Here is an 11,312-nt window from a genome sequence, read left to right on the forward strand (position 1 = left end):
GGATGGATGGATGGATGGATGGATGGATGGATGGATGGATGGATGGAACAACTACAATAGAATGGAAAGAAATGCAACACAAATGTTAAGTTTTAAAATGCAGCAAATGAATGTTTCACTTAAATAACCAAGTATTTCAGGTTGATTTATGCTTTTTACATGCACAGCTAAACTAGTTACAGGGGCATCCAAACAGGTTAAATACTTGTAAAAATGAATGACAGCCGGTGAGCTTCATCGTCCCTTACCATCTGCTACAATCTGTTGTATTTATTAAAAGAAAATTGGGATGTGGCTGTTGTGCCACACTCCTCTTCATGTATATTAATTGATTTTCTTAATAAAAACCTGCCAAATTAGTGTTGAAAAGCTAATTAGAGATAAGCATACCCCTTTTTGTTTCAGTACTGGTTTTACAGCTGCACTAATCTATATTTCTATAATTCTATAATTCTAACTGTGTACAACAAGCAAGGATGCTTGTGATAAGCTCACACACACTGAACAAAACATCGCCAGTGCTTGCAGATGTACTTAATCCTACAGAAAAAACACATACCACCTGTTCACTCTTATCCAGAAACTACACAAAGCATGTAATAGTAATGTCTTTTTTTTAAACATTTTATCTACTAAACTGACTATCAAGGCTTAATGTATACCAAGCAATAAATAATACCAATGAATTTGTACTTTTACGCAATAAGTTTGATTGCAGCTAAAACAAAATAAATAAAAAACTACAAAAAAGTACTTGATAACACAATAACACTGCTACTACTACTAATCTAATTAAAAAGAAATTGCTAAATTTTGTATTTAATTTGAACACAATACATTATTAACAAACACTAAAAAATAGGTTATTAAACTGATTCAAGTTCAGTCTCAGTCAGATCGTGAGTTAAGTATAATTGATGTTTTTACGTTGTTATGCACTGTGCATTACCATCAGGGCTGTAGCTGCTTTAAACTCCAATCATATAGCAGTAATTACAAAGAAGAGCACTAGAGCAGACTGTGTCAGCCTCATCTTCATTCTGACCTCACTGAGTCCAACAAACCATCAAGAAAGCCACAGAAAAACACAATAAATTTCTAGGACAATTGCAACAATTTACCTGCTGTCTAGCTGACAAAAAGTGGACAAGTTCCTGATCTAAAAAGTCAAAATGCTCTTTTAAGCGATGCTTTAAATTTATTTTTGTGGATCTTTAAACTACCACTAAATGTTTGCAATCTTTTGTACCACAGATCATTTCTTGTGCTTTCCAATGCTTCAGCACCTCTTGTCATTTTCTGACATTTTCCATTTTCTCGCTGTAAGTTTTCGTTATAAGTAGACATTTTATTCTTTCAGCTGAGAAGACTTTTCTCCAAAATCAATAGCGTCAATGGACTTTAGCGGGGTTTTTTTTAAACCATTACCTAAATGACAAAGGCCTCTAGACCCAACGCTGAATTCCAACAAAGATCCTATGAAACTCCTGGAAGTAATTATGGTAATAGTAGCAATTTCACAGTTTTAATGTGTCCAACATTGCACACAGTTAACTTTATTCTAACAAAAGTTTGGGGGGAGGGGGGGGGAATACTTTTAGTATTCAAGCTGATGCAGTTCTTGCAAAAGGCATTACTGCTGAAGCTAAACGAAACAAATGGTGGTAGCAGAAACTAAACCTGGGGGGATTAAAGGAAGTCAAAGAAAAACAGTGCTTGGTTCAGACTGGACTGAAAAATGTTCATTTTAATGGCCTCAATGTCTGATCTCAAGCCTTGCCTTCCAGCAACGTCTACTCTGCACCTATGTCCCGCTCTACTTAAGAGCTTTTGCCACCTTTACTCTCTGCCAGATTATCAAACCCATTGTGGAAGTAGATGCCCAGCGTTCAGGTCACAGCTCTCCCTTATCTTGTCTTGACCCCACACCTGTTTTTTGGATTACCGACCTGCCTGCTCCTTGCCTATTACTATATCGCTCTTCTGATCACAGTACCGACCTGCCTTTCTGGACCTACATCAAGGATCTCCCTTTTGAGATTTGTTATTGGATCTCTGATACCCCGTTAACAACTCTGCTCCACGCCTGACTCTCGCCTCTGGATATTACTCTGGATGATGTCTCTAAAACCTGCTCCCCTGCTGCAGTCCTGTCTGTGATGGTGACATTAACCTGCCCTGCTCCTTCAGGTGGCGCTCCTCTTACCTGCATAAGATTGGGCTCGCTCCAGTACCCTGACCTCCGCCAGCAGCTGTTTCTAAATAAAACTTTTAAACCATTCCTGTTGTTCAGCATCTTGCTCAATCCAAAACCACTATCCATGTCACTCAAAGGCCAACTACAATTCAAGCTGCACTCTTAAATAACCCTAACAATGTTGTCTCAAGGGCAGCACGGTGGCACAACTGGTAGAGTTGCTGCCTCTCAGCGAGCAGGTCCCTGGTTCAAATCCCAGTCATGGGGACTTTCTGGGTGGAGTTTGCACGTTCTCTCCGTGCATGCATGGGTTTTCTCCGGGTACTCTGGTTTCCTTTCACAGACCAAAAACATGCATGTTAGACTGATTGGTAACTCTAAATTGTTCCTAGGTGTGAGTGAGAGAGTGAATGGATGTTTGTCTCTGTGTGGCCCTGTGATGGACTTGCAACCTGTCCAGGGTATACCCCGCCCTTCGCACTGTGACAGCCGGACATGGGCACCGGCGACCCCCATGACCCAAAATGGAAGAAGCGGGTAAAAGATAATGGATGAATGTTGTCTTGAGAATTGACAATAAAGCTGAACTGATTTAATGTCTCAGTATTACTGAAACAGTACCAAAGCTTAGTGAACAACACTGTGTGTACCTGAGTGCAGTACAAATGTCTCATTGACTTTTAAACTTTCAGTTTCACAACTGAACATAAAATATGAAGAGTGATATTTGTATCTGTTATGTTTGCCACAGGGACAAGTTTAAAACTGATGAGTGACTTTAATTAATCAGATCAGGACTAACAACCAAAAACCACTTCAAAAGGTTTAAACATAAAGGTCTGGATGTTTTGAGCTGCTGTGATGTCAGAACATCTTTGTTTATGTGTGAAAGAAGCAAAAGCTAAAGAAAAAAAAATACTGAAATAAAAATAGACCTGTTAATAAATTAATGTTAAATGGGATTTGGTTTTGTACCTTTTGAACTTTTAACCTACTCAATCCTGGCCCACACATACAAAAGAGCAGGAAATTTTCAAGAGTACCCTCCCACATTCACAGCACTACCTTTATAAAGAAGTACTTATTTTACAACTCAAGTGATTAAAACAGCAAGGGTATACTCCAATCTGGAGTACAAGACTAACTTGCTTAGACTTCATCTGGGTTAATAGGGCCATATAAGTATTGGGATACCAGAAAGGGGATTTTTTTTCACAATAAAATAAACTTAACTCCTGAAAACACAGATATTTCATATTCATTAAGGATTTTTATTGAAATATCAGGTGAACAGACCATACTAGAAAGTCCAACTTCAAACTTTGCATTGACACACAGTTCACTTAATAATATATTGTATTTCACAAGGCGACACATTTTGTATATCAAAGCTAGCTGACAAGCATGGCATTGCAATCAAGAAGACAACATAGGACAACTTGCTAGTTTTGCTACAGTGTCATTGAAAATCATTAAATTAGACATTTATCAATGAACATCCATTATTGTTATTAATGATTGCATAATCAGTGTTGACAGCTTTCAAAGCATAGGTTCACTTGTATGTTGTTCAGACTAAATAACATGGGGCTTCATTTGGCATAAAATGTTATTTCTGGATTTAAAAGAAGGCACGTTAGCAACAAAACAGACCATAGGTCACTCTTAAACACCTCTAAATAGTCAAACAAGAACTTAGTACTATCCCAAACTCCTCACACTAAAAAAGGTTCAACGTAAAGTTCATTATGTTAAGGTTTGATGAAGCCAAAATGCTAAATTGTCTAGAGCTAAGTAAATGTATGTGAAGGCCCAGTAGGATGAACTGTGAAGTGATTAAGTCTGGCAGCTGAACACATTAAGTGATGAGGAGAATATAGAATTATTGTAAAAGATCCTGTCCTGTTATGCGTCTTTAACAGAAAGAAATGTGATTTTTATAGTGAAACCATTCCCCTGGTGTGGAAAGTGTGACATGTAGTGAAGCAGATAAGACCCAAAGCATAGATTGTGCAAAGATGCCCCCACTGTCCAGCACACAATGGCTGGACGTGAAATGAAATCAGAGGCAGGACACACCGAGACAAAACCAGACAGATGGGAAACCACGTCAAGCACAGATTAGAAATATCTAAATCCCAAAGGAGGGCATAAACAATGGTGGTTTAAAACAAAAGAAGTAAGATCCAGTGTGATGAAAGAGTCAGCAGCTGGTTAGCTGATGAAAAACCAACACGATGTTAAGTTACGTCACTGACAAAGTTTAGTCACAATGCGTGTGGCAGTCATGAATGGGATGCAACACTAACACAACGTGGAAGGTAACGTCCAAAGATGTCCCAGATGTTCTGGGAGCATTTAGACTTTCAGGGACAGCACCGGAGGTCTTTTTCAAGAAGAGCCATCTCGAGAAAAGCAGCAGAAAAACTTCAACTCACAGATTTTTTTTTTTTAATTCTGATTTCCAAATTATAGAATTGTGCCACTCAGGGTGGCTGCATGTTGGAGGAGCTCTGTTACATTTGTTCTGAGATTTTGCTTTTGGAAACTTTAATTCCTCTTTTTCTGGATGTAAAATCACTTTTTCAAATGATTGTTTCCTCTGGAATTGGATACTGTGCAGCTGGAAGAATTTGTACTAAAACTATTTACTTTTGTTATGATGCGTAACCATGACAACAAGGTGTTTCTTTTTACTACAGTGAGAAGATGATTAACATCTTAAAAGCTCAAACAATACTGTATCTCAGCTACAGCCCTGAATCTCAAATGAGTTGAAAAGGAGGCACCGTGGATGCATTCCCGTCTTCCTGCTGGCTATGCTCGAGTGCCTGACCACTGAGATCCTGTAACTAGCAGGAAATGCTGCTTGTGACAGCGGAGGGACCGCGATTGTCCCCGGACACCTGCATCTGGCTGTCCACAGCTACGAGGAGCTCAGCAGGAGGAGTGGCCATCGCTCTGGGAGGAGTTCTGCCCGGCATTCGGGTGGCCCTGCAGCTCAGGGGAACGGAGAGGCCAGCTGAGTCTGGGTAGATGGATCAGAAGCATTTGCAGCCAGGTTCGTTTCCACTGTGGAACAGACCTTTACAAGAGATCCTTCCTGCCTACAGCCATCAGCATCTATAACATATTTTAATGAAACGAGGGTAACGAGTTACAGCAACGTTTAATTTCCCTTTGGGATAATAAAGTATTTTAGAATTTGAAACAACATTATATTGTTACATAGATATTGTATATAAAAAGATATACAAATGATTTTGAAATTACAGAAATCATTTGAAATAATCCAGTTACTAGAATAGTCTATGGTTTTATGTATCTACAAGGTACTTGCTGTGATAAAAAATGTGGACAAACAAAATTATATCATCATTACTCCGCTGCCTGATATTTCTCATACTGAGGGCAGTGAACGTCACGCATCAGCTCACCTTGGCTGCTGAATAGAATACATCCCGCTGAAGACCTCAGCTGTGTGAGATTACTTTTTAAAAAAGGCCTGACTCATTCGACTCAAATGGCTTTACAGTATTAGCTATAGGGCGTGATATTTAAAATAAAGCTCAAGTTGTATTTGTTTCTGTAATATTAGTCATAATCCTCTGGTATTATCGTAAGTGACTTGAGATGGTCACAGTCACGTCTTTATCTGGACCACATCGTGAGACAAATGACTAAAGTTGAGCTGCAGCACAGCTCCAATGGACGGGAGTGGGTGATTTTTTTTTATTTTTTATTGTCATCAGCTGGTCATCATAAACCATTGCAGCAAGCCAACCTGGTCGCCTGTACTGTTTCACACTGATCGATGCAATGACTCAGTTGGTTGGTCAAATTTGAATTTAAATGTGCCGCATCTGTTTAAAGCTTTATTATTGTGGTTTTAGGGCTTTGGTAATTCTAGTCTGACCTACAAGTGAACCACAGGCATCCAAATGTGCACGCACAGCCTTTTCGTAACGAGGAAAGTTTGCGATAGATTCTTTAGATTAGAAAAGGTGTGTTGAGGATTCAGCCATGAGAGTTTGTCTACATCCATTGTTGTATTCTGAGTGGAAACTATGACCAAAATATGAAACTTAATTGAAGGTAAATAAAAGCAGCAACTTTAATAAATTATCACTGTTGAGAATGGCCGTTTGTCACGATCATTAAACCATAATGCTTTGTGCAGGTAAAGAAATGTTGAGTTCTATGTAAAGTAAATAAAAATAAAACTACTATTTAACACCCACATAACAAATTATTTGCATGTTTTTCCAATGTATTGTATGCCTGGGGAATAAGATGTTTGAAACTACTCTACCATAGTGGCACACCAAAATAAAGTCAGCTGAATACTACAGGAAGTTTTTGTTAAATTTAATGATTTTTCTGGACAATAAATGTTTAACCAAGGGCTGTTCAACTGGTGGCCCGAGGACCGAATCAGGCCCACAGGTGAGCTCAGTTCAACCCACCAATGGATTTGTTTGTTTTCAAATAAAAATAGATTTTAACCCATAAAACAAACATACTTAATGACAATAACTGCTGGATGTCCGGCCCCTGAGGTTTCAGAAAATGTGGCCCCTGGACGATTTTGTTGAATAACCCTAATTTAAACTATATATTTTTAAATGATCTGGGACCTGAGTCCAAATTTCGTACCATAAACATACTAATGTGAGCTGTATGACAACAAGAAATCCTTGAATCATAAATAGAACACATTCAGAACCACTACATTCCTTATAAAGTTAATTTATTTTAAAACTATACTTTTATTTAAATAAAGGTATGCATTGTATGTGAAATTATTTCCCAATATATTATCATGTAAGATATAATTAATGGCGTTACATTTTCTTGGTAACTCCCATTGAAGTATCTATATTAAGTCAGTAAATGAAGATTGTGTTGAATCTTAATGAAAAAAGTTGATTTAAAAAAAAAATAATAATAAAATCTGCCTTTGCTTTTTCTTTTTCTTTTTTAAAGACAGATGGCAGCCCTCTATTTTCCACAAGCTGTTTGTATCACAACCCGCTGCATGCTAGGCAATAAAAGAGTGTTTCAAAATGTCCTACTGATGGACATTTTGAAACACCCCGTATAGTCTATCTGACATTTTGTGTGTGTGTGCAGGAATCTAATATGTAATGCTCCTGTCAAGGTGTTCATCTGCCAGAGACAACCTAGTGAGACCGCTGGGTAAAAGCAATCTGGTGGCTGGAGACTTATAATATCCTCTGAGACTCAGAACAGCAGGGAGTTGACTGACACAATAAAATATATATTTTTTATTATTTTTATTTTTTTTACACTTCATTTCAAACATAACTTTTGTGAGCTTTGTTGTATTTCATCAACAACATGTAAAAGGGGCTATGGAATTCACGAAAGCCACAAATAAATGAACATTTATTCTTATGCTAACCATCGATAACAGTAACTGATGAGAAATAAATGGTGGATTTTTATTGCTGTTTTTTTTTTTTTTTTATGTAAGACTAAACATTTAAGTTCAATCGTTTTTTTCCTCAATCTAAACAAAAATATATATATATGATCAAAATACTTTACTCGTTTGGTTCATTTGCTTTGAAATATAGCCTGCACAATGAAACACGTTTAACTTTTAAACTGAACTGTTTCCAAACTAAAGTCTCAGAACTTTGTAATCAGAATATTTGTTTAACTACATGTTAAAACCCAATTAAAAATCCTGCTATAACATTATTAAAATGATTAAAGAACAATATGTTAAAAAAAAAGGCCTATTATTTTAAAAATATACAAACTAACCAGTGACAGAGTTGTAGTTGATTTGGTCAAACCTTAAATATTACGGGCTCTCATACAATGTCACAAGATGTCATGGTCATGTGAATGACTCTCAGCTACTACCACATTATGTTTTAGACAAATATCATCAACACCGGTTGAGTTATAATCATTGTTGTATTGGTGGTTGATGATTATCTGTGATAGCTGTCTTGAATTAATTTGAATTTAAAAGTTAATTAGTTGGAGATGTTCATCCAGAAAGTTACATTATAATTTGTCCAGAGGCTCAAGATATTTTACTAACAGACAAAGTGGACTCTGAGTAGTTAGTCAACATTTTAAAGATCTTATGCAACCTGTTGGTGCTTGTAAAATGTATTGGGGCGAGTCTTATACTAACACACGAAATTCTAGCTCACTATTTGTAAAATTAACTGAATTGTACACATTTCTGTGTATTTTAAGCTCAATTACTTGTGAGAGTTGCTTTGAACTGGGACAACTCCATAAGTTTAAAAGTGCATCCAGTGATTACTTTCAGTAAGGATTGTGGGTAAGTTCCATATGAAGTGATATTAGAGGAATCTGAGGTTGTCAGTGTGCAATTCAGGGTTTAAATAAGTGTTAAAATTCATATACATTACTTAAATTGTGTAATGATGTGCACTGCTTAAAGAAAAATATAGAAATCCTTCTCGTTTATGTTGCAGGAACATTGCCTTTAAACATTTTAGTGATTCACTCAGACATCTGTTAACAAACTGTTGAACCTCTGCCCATCTTTGCCTATCGGAGACACAGCTTGTCACTGATACCATCATGAGGAGGGAGAGTGATGAAGACGATCCAAATTACAGGAGACAGACGGACCACCAGAGTGTCTTTATTATTCAAAGAAAAACAGAATAATAAAGCGCTGCAAAAATCAGTCAATTCAGGAAAAACTAAGCCGAAATAAAACACGAGAAGTGGTAAATTAATTTATCTGGCTGTGAATAAAAAAAAGCGGTGGGAGATGATTTGCTAATGACAAATGAAAAATAGTTGAGTGGAAATTACTAAACCAAACCCAGGTGTGAAATTTAAATGGTTTGAACAGGAGAATCTGACTTTGTTTTTTTGTTTTTTTTAAAGAAGGAAACTAAACATATTGCTTTACAAAATAATAAAAAAAAGCAGCCTGCAACAAGACTTGGATAGTGAAAACTTAAATAAATCTGAATTTTCTCCTGGCTTAACCAATTATTATAACATTTACAGTCTACAAATAGCCACACAAATGACAATTTAGTTTGTTATTTAAATGTGATCATCATTATTTTAATAATATAAAGTGACTGGTAAAGTCACAGTGACAGCTAATATAGTTTAAATCATGATTGCTGCTCATATTGATGTCAAACATGCAAATTGACTTGAATCACTGTGGCTAAGATAATTGACTTAGCTGCTCCTCCTCTGCTGGGCTGGGCATTTATAGACACGATCAGGCCAGAATGCTCTGACCAGACTGGATCACTGGAGCATTTAAATTGAACGCCTAATACATAAACATGAACATACTAAAACGAAAACTAAAAAGTTACGAAATAACAGGAGTTATGCTGAAAGTAATGATAAATGTAGGCATCACTCACTATATACATTACACCTTTAAATAAATCAGTTTATTTTATTAATGTCAGTGTTTTATGCAAAAGTCTTGCACAAACTTCTAATCAGTCTGTGTTGATGATATTTGACATCTTATGACATCTTGTGTCATAAGCTCTTTGAAACTGGTTTCTCAGAATATACAATTGGTTTCTTCTCTAACCATCTTTCAGATCGGAGGCAATGTGTTCAACATAATTGTATTTCCTCCAGTTATATAACAGTCAACAATGGTGTACCACAAGGCTCAGTCTTAGGACTCACCATCTTTACAATCTACAGCATCTAGATTCTAGCTTAGTATTCCACACCGCCTTACAACCTAGCTGTTTTTTCACTACTTTTCCTTTTATTTACCAAATTTATTTTCACTCGTTACAAAAATAATAATAAATTTGTACGCATCCTTTACGATCGTCTATTGTTGTCATTGTCCACTGTTGTAATCAAATTCAGGTCTCTTGTAAATGAGTCCCTGAGGCTCAATGGGATTAACCTGTATAAATAAAGGCTACTACCACACCTGTCTGAGATAAAGCAAATTTTGTGTTGACTAAAATGTATTAGCTGGTTGGTTGACTCTGAAAATTGTATTCATTGAATAATTACTTTACGAAGTTTTCATTAAAATCCAATCTGTGGTTTTTGAGACATTTTGCTAACAGACACAGCTTCCAATAGTTTATGTCAAAGTCTTAAAAGACAGACCTTGTCCAATCAGTTAATGCTCTAAGTATGTTTGTAATTAGTTTCAGCTTCTATCACGCCAAATTTTAGCTCAATATCTGTCAAATTTGCCTTTTTGTGTGTGTTTGCTAATCTTGCTTGCCAACAGGTTTCTTCCTGTTAAAAGGGAGTTTTTCCCTTTCCAATGTTGCCTTTGTGCTTGCTCAGGATGGGAGACTGCGACAAAGTGAAGATTCAATGAGTCTGCTGGCTTCCTTAGATAGAAAACTTTACTAATTGGCTTTTTATGTATGTTGATTCTATAAAGTGTCCTGAGACAACTTTGTTGTGAGTTGGCACTATATAAATAAACTGAATTGAACTGAATTTTGAAAGGGGCTGACATTGATAGATCTAGCATCTAATTATCATTATCTGAGAGTCTTAATAATATATGTTCAGTGCACACCATATTTTGCTAATAATAAACTCATACACAAACAAAAACAGGCACATTATTGCCTGCCTTTCATAAAAGCAGGTGATAAAATTGCAACATAGGCTAATAAACTAGAAACAAAAGCCAGTAACCTTTCTAAAATAATGTCCAAATATTATTCTTGAGCCATTTTTGCAAAATTGCTCCTGTTCTACCCAACATTTTGTTAATTAAAAAAAAAAAAGTTTGAAAAAAAAAAAAAACTTTAAAAAGTATTCTGCTTATCTGTGACCACATATGAGTACTTCCCAAAGCAAAACAAAGAAAGAAAAACAACTTTAATCAAGTATCAGAGATGTCTGTTTACTGATGATAACTTGAGACACACATTGTGTTTTCTTGATTTTGCTCACGTGGCTGCAAATGCACAAAGATGCCCAAACTTGCACACTAATGTGCACCAAACGCACCACCTGTAGATGCACACACTGATTTGTTCATACAAGTGTAGACCATGCAAACTAAATGTCCTCATACACACACACACACACACACACACACACACACACACACACACACACA

At 36.4% G+C, this 11,312-nt stretch overlaps 1 protein-coding gene across 1 annotated transcript in view; it reads right to left on the reverse strand.

Moving 5' to 3' along the window:
• The window catches only part of si:dkey-112m2.1 (transmembrane protein 132C), a 187,052-nt gene that overhangs the window by 175,324 nt on the left and 416 nt on the right, over positions 1 to 11,312 (reverse strand). The window lies entirely within an intron of this gene.

The sequence above is a fragment of the Nematolebias whitei genome, chromosome 18 (assembly GCF_014905685.2).
Source record: "Nematolebias whitei isolate Nwh7 chromosome 18, NemWhi1, whole genome shotgun sequence".
NCBI classification, from domain to species: Eukaryota; Metazoa; Chordata; class Actinopteri; order Cyprinodontiformes; family Rivulidae; genus Nematolebias; species Nematolebias whitei.